This window comes from Ovis canadensis, chromosome 2 (genome assembly GCF_042477335.2).
Source record: "Ovis canadensis isolate MfBH-ARS-UI-01 breed Bighorn chromosome 2, ARS-UI_OviCan_v2, whole genome shotgun sequence".
Taxonomy (NCBI): domain Eukaryota; kingdom Metazoa; phylum Chordata; class Mammalia; order Artiodactyla; family Bovidae; genus Ovis; species Ovis canadensis.
The window spans coordinates 74,244,434-74,257,118 of record NC_091246.1 but is presented as its reverse complement, the minus strand read 5'-3'; the positions used below and the strand labels follow the sequence as shown (position 1 = coordinate 74,257,118).

Below are 12,685 nucleotides of genomic sequence, written 5' to 3'. Positions count from 1 at the left end.
AAAGAGAAAACAAGCTGACTGATGCTATAAATGAACTGAACAATATTCTTCCAAAGGATCATAAAAGACAAGGAAAACTGAACAACTGTACTGAATGGAAGACTAAGGGGAAATAACAACTACATGCAATGTGAAATACAAGTCTAGAACAGAAACAAATCATCCATAAAAAAAATTGGGGAAAATTTCAATGAGATTTATACTTACTGTACCAATGTTAATTTCCTCTTTACAATTATGCTAAGTGAAAGACACACAACAACCAAAAAACAAGAATATATGTATGATTTCATTTATATAAAATTTTGGAAAATGCAAACTAATCTACAGTGAGAGAAGTAAGCAGATGAGTCACTGTCAAGAGATGAAGAGCAGTGGGAAGCAACTATAAAGAGACAGGAGGATATTATACATATTTCGAAATTCATGTTGATGTATGGCAAAACCAATATAATATTGTAAAGTAAAAAAAATAATAAATAAATCACACAAAAAAGAGAGACAGGAGGAAACAGAGTGATAAAAGATGTGTTCATTATCACGATTACAGTGATAGTTTTATATACATGTCAAAAAAACAAATTTAAACTACAAATATGTACAATTTATACATATGTCAATTATATACTAAAAAATATCATTTGAAAGTTAAAAACAAGTTATCTTATATGGTCTTTTGAAGAACTAATTAAAGGGAAAAAATACTTAAGCCTACTCAGAATCTACTGCAAAAGCCTAAAGAGAAACATGAACTATGGCAAAAGGTAGGAGGGACAGAAAGACAAAAACAACAAAAACTGACTGCAATTTGTTTCGCAACTAAAATGACTACATCTAAGATACAAGTTAGCATAAATTCTACATTTTTGATGATTTATGGATCTTTGACCTATCTGAAAAATTATTTAATATTGATTACAAAGAAGACATTAACCAATTCAATAAGAGGGCTTTGAAAACAAAAAGGTTTCTATTGCTATAATCAGCAATGACAATAATTTGCCTATTGGATTAATAAAGATGAGTCAATCGGAGTGACATTTAATCACTAAATTAAAATCATAGCTATGTTTTATTTTAGATTAGCTAATTTTTAATTTCTATTTTAATGTGTAAATATTTTGTAAATTTTTCAGTTCTCAAAATGAATAATTCTGTAATTTGGAAGTCAGAAAGCATACTAAACCTGATGGTTTTTTTTTACTCTTTTTGGATCCATACTGAAACAAAAGAATAATGTACAACAACATGGGCTTATGAAACCACCAAGTTTTTATGTAAAGCAGACAAGCAGCAGTCTTCAGTCTCACCTCTTCTTCTTCTCTTCATTTTGCATAAATGTAGTAAGAAATGTTATAAATATTAATAAGTACCACTCTGACTTTGTCAATAGCAGAAATCAACACGTTTAAAGGCCCCCCCCCAATTAACTATTGACTCTACTAAAAAAAAAAATTCTTTTTCTGGTACTGTGGGTTAGGAAATCAACTTATTTTTTGGTGGGAGACATGATTCAATCTATCATATTCTCTCTTTGTAATGCTCCATAATAACTGAAAAGTATAATACTGAGTAAATTAAAACATCCTATGACTGTATGTCTTATTGTATTACCTATACTAACACTTTCCAATCAAGCTTTCAGCAAGACGAGAAATGCACTGTCCAATATAATACATACTAATAACACATGACTACTGAGCACTTGAAATGTGGCCAGTTTAAGGAATTTATTTTACTTAACTCTTAATAAACTAAGAATTTTAATAACGTGACCAGCAGTTTCCATGCTGGATATACCTAAGTAGGTTCTGCAGAAACTAGTGATTATTTAAAGGACTAGAGATCCATTCAGCTGTAAAAATCCTGTGTTGAAGCTGAACATGTGTCTTTACCACAGACCTTTAGCAAATCTTTAGTGGGCTGATGTACACTATTAATCTTCAACAGATACAGTATGTATACTTTCTAAATCTATTTGATTAAACAACTCATCTTTCCTCTAGATTATCACACAGTATAAAGAGCTCCTTATACCAGCCTTCAGGAAATTCTAATCTACTTTTCAAGTAGTTATAAATGTATATTATGTCTGATAAACTATTATCAGCTTTTAGCCTATTTTTTACTTTTATAGTGTCTAGTTTACCAGGTTTCTGTATATTCAGAGTTGTGCAATCATCTATATAATTCCAGAGTATTTTCAATCACTTCAATAAGACACTCTGTATCTACTAATAGTCATTCTTCAATCCCTCCCTACCCCCCAGCTCCTAGCAACCAATAATCTACTTTCTGACCTATGGACGTGACTATTCTGGAGATTTCATATAAACAGAATCATATGATTTGTGGCCTTTCATATCTGGTCTGTTTCATTTAACATAATCTTTTAAAATTCCTCCATGTTGTAGCATGTATCAATACATTATTGTTATATGACTGAATAATATTCCCTTGTATCTATATACCATATTGTGTTTATCCATTCATCTACTGATGGATATGTGGGCTGTTTCCACCTTCTGGCTACTGTGAAAAGCGCTGCTATCAATGTCCATCCACAAATTCCTGACTGAACACCTGTTACCAATTATCTCGGCTATATACATAGGAATGGAATTGCTAGGTCATATGATAACTGTGTTAACTTTTTGAGGAACTGTCAAACTGTCTTCCACAGTGACTGCACTATTTCACATTCACACCAGCAGCCCATGAGAGTTCTAATTTTTCCACCTCCTTGCCAACGCTTGCTCTTTTTAATAGTATCCGTTCCAGTGAGTATGGTAGTATCTTGTAGTTTATTTACCATTTCCCTAATGAATAAATCATTTTGAGCCTCTTTTCATGTGCTTATTGGCTATATTACATCATTTTGGTGAAACATCTATCCAAATCCATTGTCTATTTTTTTAACTGGGAACTCCAACTTTCAAAGAAGTAATGTTCCAGTATCTGTCTTAAATTGATAATTGGGGTCCTATAGGAAAACTCACTATAAATGGTGATTAGATTGCTTCATCAGCTCAAAAAGGTCTACTCAGCCCACATATACTAACAGGGAACATAATATAGTGGTTAAGAATATAGGCTCTGTCAGTCTGAACACAAGGTTCAAATATCTGCTCTGCCATTTAATAGCTTTGTGAGCTTAAACAAACTAGTTTCTCCTATGCTTCCGTTTCTATATCTTTACAATAAATCCAACAATAGAACCTACCTCACTGGTAGGTTCTACAAAAATTGAATAAATAATAAGGCACTTGGCAGAATGTTTAGTACTCAATAAGCACTGTGTGTGTGTGTGTTAGTCACTCAGTCACAGGCAACTCTTTGCAACCCCATGGACTGCACCAGGTTATCTGTTGCTGTTTCATTATTTTAATGTCTCACGATTACATTATTAAACATACTACAGAACAAAACTCCCAAGTACTACCTTGAAATAGTTTATTTGAAACGCCTACTTAAGACACCAATAACAGCTTAGCTTAATCAACAAAGACACCTGGAGGAGGGCATGGCAACTCACTCCAGTATTCTTGCCTGGAGAATCCCATGGACAGAGGAACCTGGTGGGCTACAGTGCATAAGGGTCACAGAATCAGACATGATTAAAGCGACCTCACACGCCGCAGTCAACAAAGACAAGATCAGTCCCAACTTTCTGGCAATACAGTGCTTCAACCACCAGATACCTGAACGGGGAAAAGAACCAGACTGACTAGAAGTGGGCACAGGGAACTTTCTGGAGTGATGAAAATATTCTGAATCCTGACTGAAATAATCATTATATTAGTATATACACTGGTCAAAATCCACTTAAGATCAACACTTCACTGCGCATCAAAAAAAAGTCCAAAAGCAAGTAAACAGGCCACCATTTAAGTATATTTAATGCTATTTACAAAAACAGAGAAGATTACCAATGTGTTTTACATGATTTTCAAAAAATGGTTTTTCTGGTTACTGACATTCCATTAGGGTATACACAGGGCACTTTTATCAGTAATATGCTACTTCTACTGATATCATGTCAGTAGTGATGAGTAATTAACTTCATGCTTCAAACATTCCTCAAATTTCAAAGTGCAACTTTCCTTAAGGGCAGCACTGTGACTGATGACCCAATCTCAACATCAATGCTCCTGGCATCTAACTAAGATGCTCACATTCCTGCACGGGAAGAAGACAGCCAATAAACTATTTTCTTTCTTTTCTATACACAGTGAGTAACATTTCAGAAATCCCTGATTCCCACTTCCAAGCTCTTAAAATCAGGCCATTTCTCTCCTACCATGTTACTGTTCTTTATCCTGTGCGATATTCTTTCAATTCACAAGTATTCTAGAATAGAAACATTTAAAAAATTAATTTGGATTGTCAATCACTAACCAATAAAGTTATATGCAGATTTACAACTACAGAGAAGGTCAGGGCCCCTAACCCCTGTTATTCAAGGGTCAGCTTACTGTATTTGCAAAGTAACTGATGGCATACACAAATTAAGAACACTTTATGCATGAAAAACTGCTGAATCTCAGGTAAGAACAGTGGCAATAAATGATGTTTTTGCCAGGACTGGTCCCATCCCCTCAAGGAAGCTTGGTAGGCAGTAGTGCCACCAGGGTGGGGCTGCTAGTGAAAAACCAGCAGCTTTGTTGCTAAAGATAGGCTGCCCTGATATGGAGCAGGGTGCAATATACCCTTTAGCACTGTTGATAAAAGCGGTAAGTTCTTAGAAAATAAACAGAAAAAGCTGACAGTGCCAGTTTGCAGACTTGCTTCGGGCAAGTAGCACATCCCACAACCAGCCAGAAATTTAACAGGAAAATCCTGGAAACCAGGGAGTCAAAGAGGGAACTGATAAGATTGCCACAGATCCTTGGCTCAATGGGAGGCAGAGCTTAGCAAGAGGAAAAACTCTTAAGCATCCAAGCTCCCCGTTCATCCCTGTCTGTCAGCGAAGCTGTGTACATGCACAGATGAAGAGTACCAACAGGCTAATAAGCTCCCCACACAACACAGACTCACTAAGAGGCTGTTTGCAAAGAAGTTCCCAAAGGGCCAGACAGGAAGTACAAGCTGAGTCAGACATAAAAACGTCCTAAACTTTGCCTACACTCCCTAATTCATATATCAACCAATAATCAACTCAGCTTTACTGGCTCAAGATGTTTGAACATCTAAACACTCACTATGTAGACATGGAGGCAGCTCCTAGAAAGCCCATGGCAAAAATGAAAATAAGAAAAATAACCAGAGATGTTAGTCAGTTGCTGCAGTTGCAGGGGACATAAATTTTGCAGATTAAATCCATCCAATTAACTTAAAAAAAACATAATACTAAAACAAAAAATCGGCAACAATGACTCTAGGGAAAAAAAAAGACTTTAGAGTTATTATAATAATCAAAACGGCCAATTATCAACAGAAAAATCAGAAGATGTACAATCAGTGAGCCAGACAGAAGGAAAAAGAAACTACTGTGAGTGGACCCAAAACACCAGGCAAATAAACCAGTCATGATAATATATCAAAGGAATAAAGTAACGTATGTTTACATAATGAAAAGAAAATATGATGACACCCAAACAAGCTGGGAATCTCAAAAGAGTAAAATCAATAACACAGAACCCACTCTAGAAATTTCAGTTTAAAAGTACAATAACTGAAATGAAAACTTCATTATACAGACTCAGCAGCAGATTTGAGATGGCAAACAATCAAAAAACACGACAACAGTTCAATAAAACTAAGCCATCTAAAAAACAGAAAATAAACAGTGAACTGAAGAAAGCCTCTGAGATCTGTAGGACATCAAGTGCGCCAACATATGTATAGTGGGAAGTTCCACGAGATGACACAAGGGATAAAAAAGTAATAAATAATAACTGTTAATGTCCCAAGTCTGGTGATAAACAGTAAACCCCAGATTTGGAATGCTTGACAGAACCCCAGTGGGATAAACACTTGTATACATACATCATAAACTACTTACAGTCAACAACAAGATGTTAAAAGAACATGTGTATAACAGATAGCCACACACAAAAGAACAAAAATACAATTAATGGCTGAGTTCTTGTCAGAAGTAATGGAGACCAGATGGCATTGAAAGTACAAATTTAAATGCTGAAAACAGAAAAACTATCAGCTACGAATACTATATCCAGCAAAATTATCCTTTGAAGCTGTAGGCAAAGGAAAGTCATCCCAGATTAAAAAAAGATAAAAATAATTTGTTCTTAGCAAGCCTGCCACCTTATAAGAAATACTAAAAGAAATCCCTCAGAAAAAAAAAAAAAGGAAATGTCATCAAATGGTATGCAAAAAATAGTTAACCTAAAATGTCTAAGACTGCTGTACCTGAAAAAAAAAACAAAAAAAGCCAACATACGATGTTCGTCCTGAGTTGGTAGATGGCAACCTGGATTTTGGGAGGGTTCCCACCATTCCTTAACTGATCAGAGTGGCTGGCTGTGCCTAAACTATTTACACAAACCTGTTTTCTTTCAGAGAATGTGAAATTTGGTATGCACTGGGCAAAAAGCCCCCAGTAAAAACCTTGGGAACTAGGTCTATAATGCACTTCCTTGGTGTTTAACACTACACAAATGCTATCACAAAATGACACTGGAGAAAATAAGCACAACCTACGTAACTACACTGAAAGAGGACTACTGGAAGCTCACAGCTAGTTCCTCCAGATCTTGCTCACTAAACCTTTTCCCTTTGGCAAATTTGCTTTGTATACTTTTGTTGTAATAAATCACAGTTATGAGTATGGCTATAAGCTGTGTACTGTGAGTCTTCAAAGCAAATCACTGAGCTGGGAGTGGGGGATGATTTGGGAAACTAGGGACAAAGATGGTAACTCAAATCAAAAGAAGAAACATAGACAACAGGAAATGGTAAATGGATAAGTACAAAAGACTGAATAAATGTATTTTTATCTTTCCTCTTAATTTCTCTAAAATATATCACTCTATAAAATAATAATTTTTAAAATAAAGTATACTGTTCTATTATGGGGTTTGTAACATGTAGACATTAGATCAGTTCAGTTCACTTCAGTCACTCTGTCGTGTCCGACTCTTTACGACCCCATGGACTGCAGCGTGACAGGCCTCCCTGTCTATCACCAACTCCTGGAGTTTACCCAAACTCATGTCCATTGAGTCAGTGATGTCAATCAACCATCTCATCCTCTGTCATTCCCTTCTCCTCCCACCTTCAATCTTTCCCAGCATCAGGGTCTTTTCAAATGAGTCAGTTCTTCACATCAGGTGGCCAAAGTATTGGAGTTTCAGCTACATCATCAGTCCTTCCAATGGACACTCAGGACTGATCTCCTTTAGGATGAGGATCTTGCAGTCCAAGGGACTCTCAAGAGTCTTCTCCAACACCACAGTTCAAAAGCATCAATTCTTCAGCGCTCAGCTTTCTTTATAGTCCAACTCTCACATCCACATATAACTACTGGAAAAACCATAGCCTTGACTAGATGGACCTTTGTGGACAAAGTAATGTCTCTGCTTTTTAATATGCTTTTTGTCTAGGCTGGTCATAACTTTCCTTCCAAGGAGTAAGCATCTTTTAATTTCATGGCTGCAATCACCATCTGCAGTGATTCTGGAGCCCAGGAAAATAAAGTCTATCACTATTTCCATTGTTTCCCCATCTATCTGCCATGAAGTGATGGGATTGGATGCCATGATCTTCGTTTTCTGAATGTTGAGCTTTAAGCCAGCTTTTTCACTCTCCTCTTTCACTTTCATCAAGAGGCTCTTCAGTTCTTCTTTGCTTTCTACCATAAGGGTGGTGTCATCTGCATATTTGAGGTTATTGATATTTCTCCCGGCAATCTTGATTCCAGCTTGCAATTCATCCAGCCCAGTGTTTCTCATGATGTACTCTGCATATAAGTTAAATAAGCAGGGTGACAATATACAGCCTTGTCGTACTCCTTTCCCTATTTGGAACCACTCTGTTGTTCTATGTCCAGTTCTAACTGTTGCTTCCTGACCTGCATACAGATTTCTCAAGAGGCAGGTCAGGTGGTGTGGTATTCCCATCTCTTTCATACATGACAATAACACCTCAAAAAAAACACCTGAGAACATAACAACCAGACAAAAACTCAGTAAGAGGCAACTTGAATAACGCTATAGACTAATTACAGAGAAGGCAATGGTGACCCATTCCAGTACTCTTGCCTGAAAAATCCCATGGGTAGAGGATCCTGGTAGGCTTCAGTCCATGGGGTCACGAAGAGTCGGACACGACTGAGCGACTTCACTTTCACTTTTCACTTTCATGCACTGGAGAAGGAAATGGCAACCCACTCCAGTGTTTTTGCCTGGAGAATCCCAGGGACGGCGGAGCCTGGTGGGCTGCTGTCTATGGGGTCGCACAGAGTCGGACACGACTGAAGCAACTTAGCAGCAGCACAGACTAATTAATTTCACTTAAAACATTTTCACAGATAACTCCATACAAAAGAAGAATACACATTTTTGCCAAATGCACATATAATATCCTCTAAGATAGACTATAAGTTAGGCCACAAAACAAGTCTTCAGTTCAGTTGCTCAGTCATGTCCGACTCTTTGTGACCCCATGGACTGCAGCACGCCAGGCTTCCCTGTCTGTCACCAACTCCCGTAGCCTACTCAAACTCATGACCACTGAGTCGGTGATGCCATCCAACCATCTCATCCTCTGTCATCCCCGTCTCCTCCTGCCTTCAATCTTTCCCAGCAGCAGGGTCTTTTCCAATGAGTTGGTTCTTTGCATCAGGTGGACAAAGTATTGCAGTGTGAGCATCAGTCCTTCCAATGAACATTTAGGACTGATTCTGAAACTGCAATACTTTGTCCACCTGATGGACTGGTTGGATCTCCTTGAAGTCCAAGCGACATTCAAGAGTCTTCTCCAACACCACAGTTCAAAAGCATCAAGTCTTCTGTGCTTAGCTTTCTTTATAGTCCAACTCTCATATCCATACAAGACTACTGGAAAAACCATAGCTTTGACTAAATGGACCTTTGTCAGTAAAGTAACGTCTCTGCTTTTTAATATGCTGTCTAGGTTGGTCATAGCTTTTCTTCCAAGGAGCAAATGTCTTTTAGTTTCATGGCTGCAGTCACCATCTGCAATGATTTTGGAGCCCCCCAAAATAAAGACTCTCACTGTTTCCTTTGTTTCCCCACCTATTTCACATGAAGTGATGGGACCAGATGCCATGATCTTAGTTTTCTGAATGCTGAGTTTTAAGCGAACTTTTTCACTCTCCTCTTTCACTTTCATCAAGAGGCTCTTTAGTTCTTCTTCACTTTCTCCCATAACGGTGGTATCATCTGTGTATCTGAGGTTATTGGTATTTCTCCCAGCAATCTTCATTTCAGCTTGTGCTTCAACCAGTCCAGCATTTGTCATGATGTACTCTGCATATAAGTTAAATAAGCAGGTTAAAAAACTGAAAAGCTTTTCTCTAAGATCAGGAACAAAGCAAGGGTGCTCACTTTCACTAATTCCATTCAAAACATTACTGGAAATCCTGCCCAGTGAAATCAGTAAAAAAATAAAAAGCACCCAACTGGAAGTGAAGTAGAATTATCTCTCTTCTCTGAAAATATGATCTTCTATGTAGAATACCCTATAGATTTCACACAAAACTGTTAGAAGTGATTAACAGTTTAGCACAGCTGCAGGTTGCAGTATTAGCACACAAAAATCAGTTGAATTTCTGTGTAATAAGGAACATGCACAAATAAAATTTTTAAAAATCACTACATTTACAGTAGTATTGAAAACAATAAAATATTCAGAATTACGCTTACCCAAGGAAGTGAAAGACTTGTATGCTAAAAACTACAAAATATTCCTGAAATAAAGAAGATGCATGTAAATGGCAAGACATCTCATGTTCACAGGTTAAAAAACAATGTTAAGATGTCAATACCACCAAAGCAATTTACAGATTCAAAGTAAGCCCTATCAAAATTACAACACCAGTTTTTTGGGGTTTTTTGCAGATATTGTGAAAATTCATCCTAAAACATGGAATCTCAAGGGACTTCAATAGCTAAAACAAGCATAAAATAGAAGAAGGTTGGAGGTCTCACACTTTGATTTCAAAACTTAATACAAAGCTATGGTAATCAAAATAGTACCACACTGGCATAAAGACTGACATACACAACAATGAAATACAACAGAGAGCCCAAGATTAATAGTAATACATCATACATGTGGCTAAAGGATTTTCAACAAGTGCCAAAACCATTCAAAGGGGGAAAAGAGTAGTGTTTTTACAAATTGCACCAGGAAAACTGAATATCCACAAGGAAAAAAATAAAAATTTGATCCTTACCTTACACTATATACAAAAATCAACTCAAAATGGATCACAAATCTAAATATAAGCTAAAATTATTAAAGTCTTAAAAGAAAAACACAGGACAAAAACTTCATGACTTTGGATTTGGCAATCATTTCTTGCATATGACCCCAAAGGCACAGGCAACAAAAGGAAAAAACAGTTAAGCTGGACTTCATCAATATTAAAAGCTTTTGGACATCAAAGGACACTATCAACAGAGTACAATGGCAACCCATATAATGGAAGAAAATGTTTGCAAATCATATATATAAGGAATTGATATTCAGAATACAGTTGACCCTTGCAATGCAGAAACTGACCCTCTGTCAAAAACCTCAGTATAACTTAACAGTGGGGCTTTCATCACTGCAGTTCCACATCTGAGAATTCAACCAACCATTGATAATGTAGTACTATAGTATTTTACTAATGAAAAACATTCACATGTTTGGGTCAGGCCAGACCCACGTTGTTCAAGGGCTAACTGTGAATACAGAATGCCAAGAACTCAACAACAAAATCACCTGATTTTAAAATGGGCTAAGAAGTTGAAGAGACGTTTCTCCAAAGAAGATACAGAAGCAACCAACAAACACATTAAAAGGTATTTAATCCAGGTGGCTCACTGGTAAACAATTCACCTTCCAATGAAGGAACTGCAAGAGACTCAGGTTTGATCCCTTGGTCTGAAGATCCCATGGAGGAGGAAATGGCAACCCTCTTCAGTAATCTTGCCAGGATAATCCTATGGACAAAGGAGCCTGGTGGGCTACACTCCATAGGGCCACAGAGTCAGATATAAATGAGCATACACAATGACAAGTGACGTTCTGTGTATGCATGTGAGCTCAGTCATGTCCAACTCTTTGTGACCCCGTAGACTATAGCCCTCCAGGCTCCTCTGTCTGTGGGATTTTCCAGGCAACAATACTGGGATGGGATGCCATTTCCTACTTTAGAGGATCTTCCCGACCCAGGGATTGAACCCACATCTCCAGTGTCTCCTGCACTGCAGGCCGATTTTTTACCACTGAGTCACCAAGGAAGCCTGGGAGATACAAATCAAAACCACAATGAGACACCACTTTGTACTCATCAGGATAACCATCATAAAAAAAAAAAACAGGAAAAAAATTTTGGCAAAGATGTGGGAAAATCTAAACCCTTGTGTATTGCTGGTGGGAATGGTGCAGCCACTGTGAAAAAATAGTATGAAAACAAAACTCCAGCAATTTCTCAAAAAATCAAACAGAATTACCATATGATCCAGCAATTTCACTTTGGATATATACAAGTGAATTAAAAACAGGGACTGAAACAGACATTTGTGCACTAATGTTCACAGCAGTACTATTCACAGTGAAAGCAATCCCAAAAATGGATGCAATTCAAATGTGCATCAAGATATGAATGGATAAACTATAATATACACCTACAATAAAGTATTATTCAGCCTTAAAAAGGTAGCATATTTTGGTACATGCTATATAACATGGAAGAACCTTGAATACATTCTAAGTGAATTAAGTCTATCATTAACAAACATTGTGTTTCTACAACAGGCAAATTCATAGGGAAACAAAGTAAAACAGTGGTTGCCAGGGGGTGGGAGGAGGGGGAAATGGAATTACTGTTTATCAGAAATGGAGCTTCAATATGAAAAAGTTCTAGAAATGGATGAAAGTAATGGTTGCACAAATATGAATATACTTAGGGCCACAGCATTGCACATCTAAAAATTATTAAATGGTAAATTTTATATTATGCATATTTTACCATTTTAAAAGCATTAAAGTAAAAAGTGGAATGAAACATTTTCTATACTTTACCAGAGTTAATTCAGAGTCAACCTGAAATATACTGTAATAAGATTAATTTTTAATTGCTAGAGCAACCATCAGTAAAATAACTCAAAAAGTATGTTTAAGAAATCAAAGCGATTAAAGGCATAACAGATAAACAGAAAACATCTGAGGTATAGAAGAGAAATAGAAAATTATCTAGTGTAAACCCAACCACATCAATAATCATATGTGAAATAGACTAAACACTCCAATCAAAAGGCAGGAGCTGCAGCAGACTCAGGTCTGATCCCTTGGTCAGGAAGATCTCCCGGAGGAGGAAATGGCAATTTCCTCTCAATTTTATTGTAAACTTGAAAATGTTCAAAAGAGAAAAAAATTATGGCATACAACTAATACAGTGCTTAGAAGAAAACTTAAGAGCTTAAAATGCCTACATTAAAAAAAGGAAATGCCTCAACTTAATAACCTAAGTTTTCAACCTAGCAAAAGT

General features: G+C 36.8%; 1 protein-coding gene across 3 annotated transcripts in view; it reads right to left on the bottom strand.

Moving 5' to 3' along the window:
* RIC1 (RIC1 homolog, RAB6A GEF complex partner 1) overlaps positions 1-12,685 on the bottom strand; it is a 140,487-nt gene that overhangs the window by 106,973 nt on the left and 20,829 nt on the right. The window contains exon 1 of one of the 3 annotated variants that reach the window (XM_069576480.1): positions 9,219-9,452. The exons of the other annotated variants lie outside the window; for them this stretch is intronic. The gene's annotated coding sequence lies outside the window, so the exon portion shown is untranslated. Of the gene's footprint in view, positions 1-9,218; positions 9,453-12,685 lie in introns of those variants that run through there. 3 annotated transcript variants of the gene reach the window in all.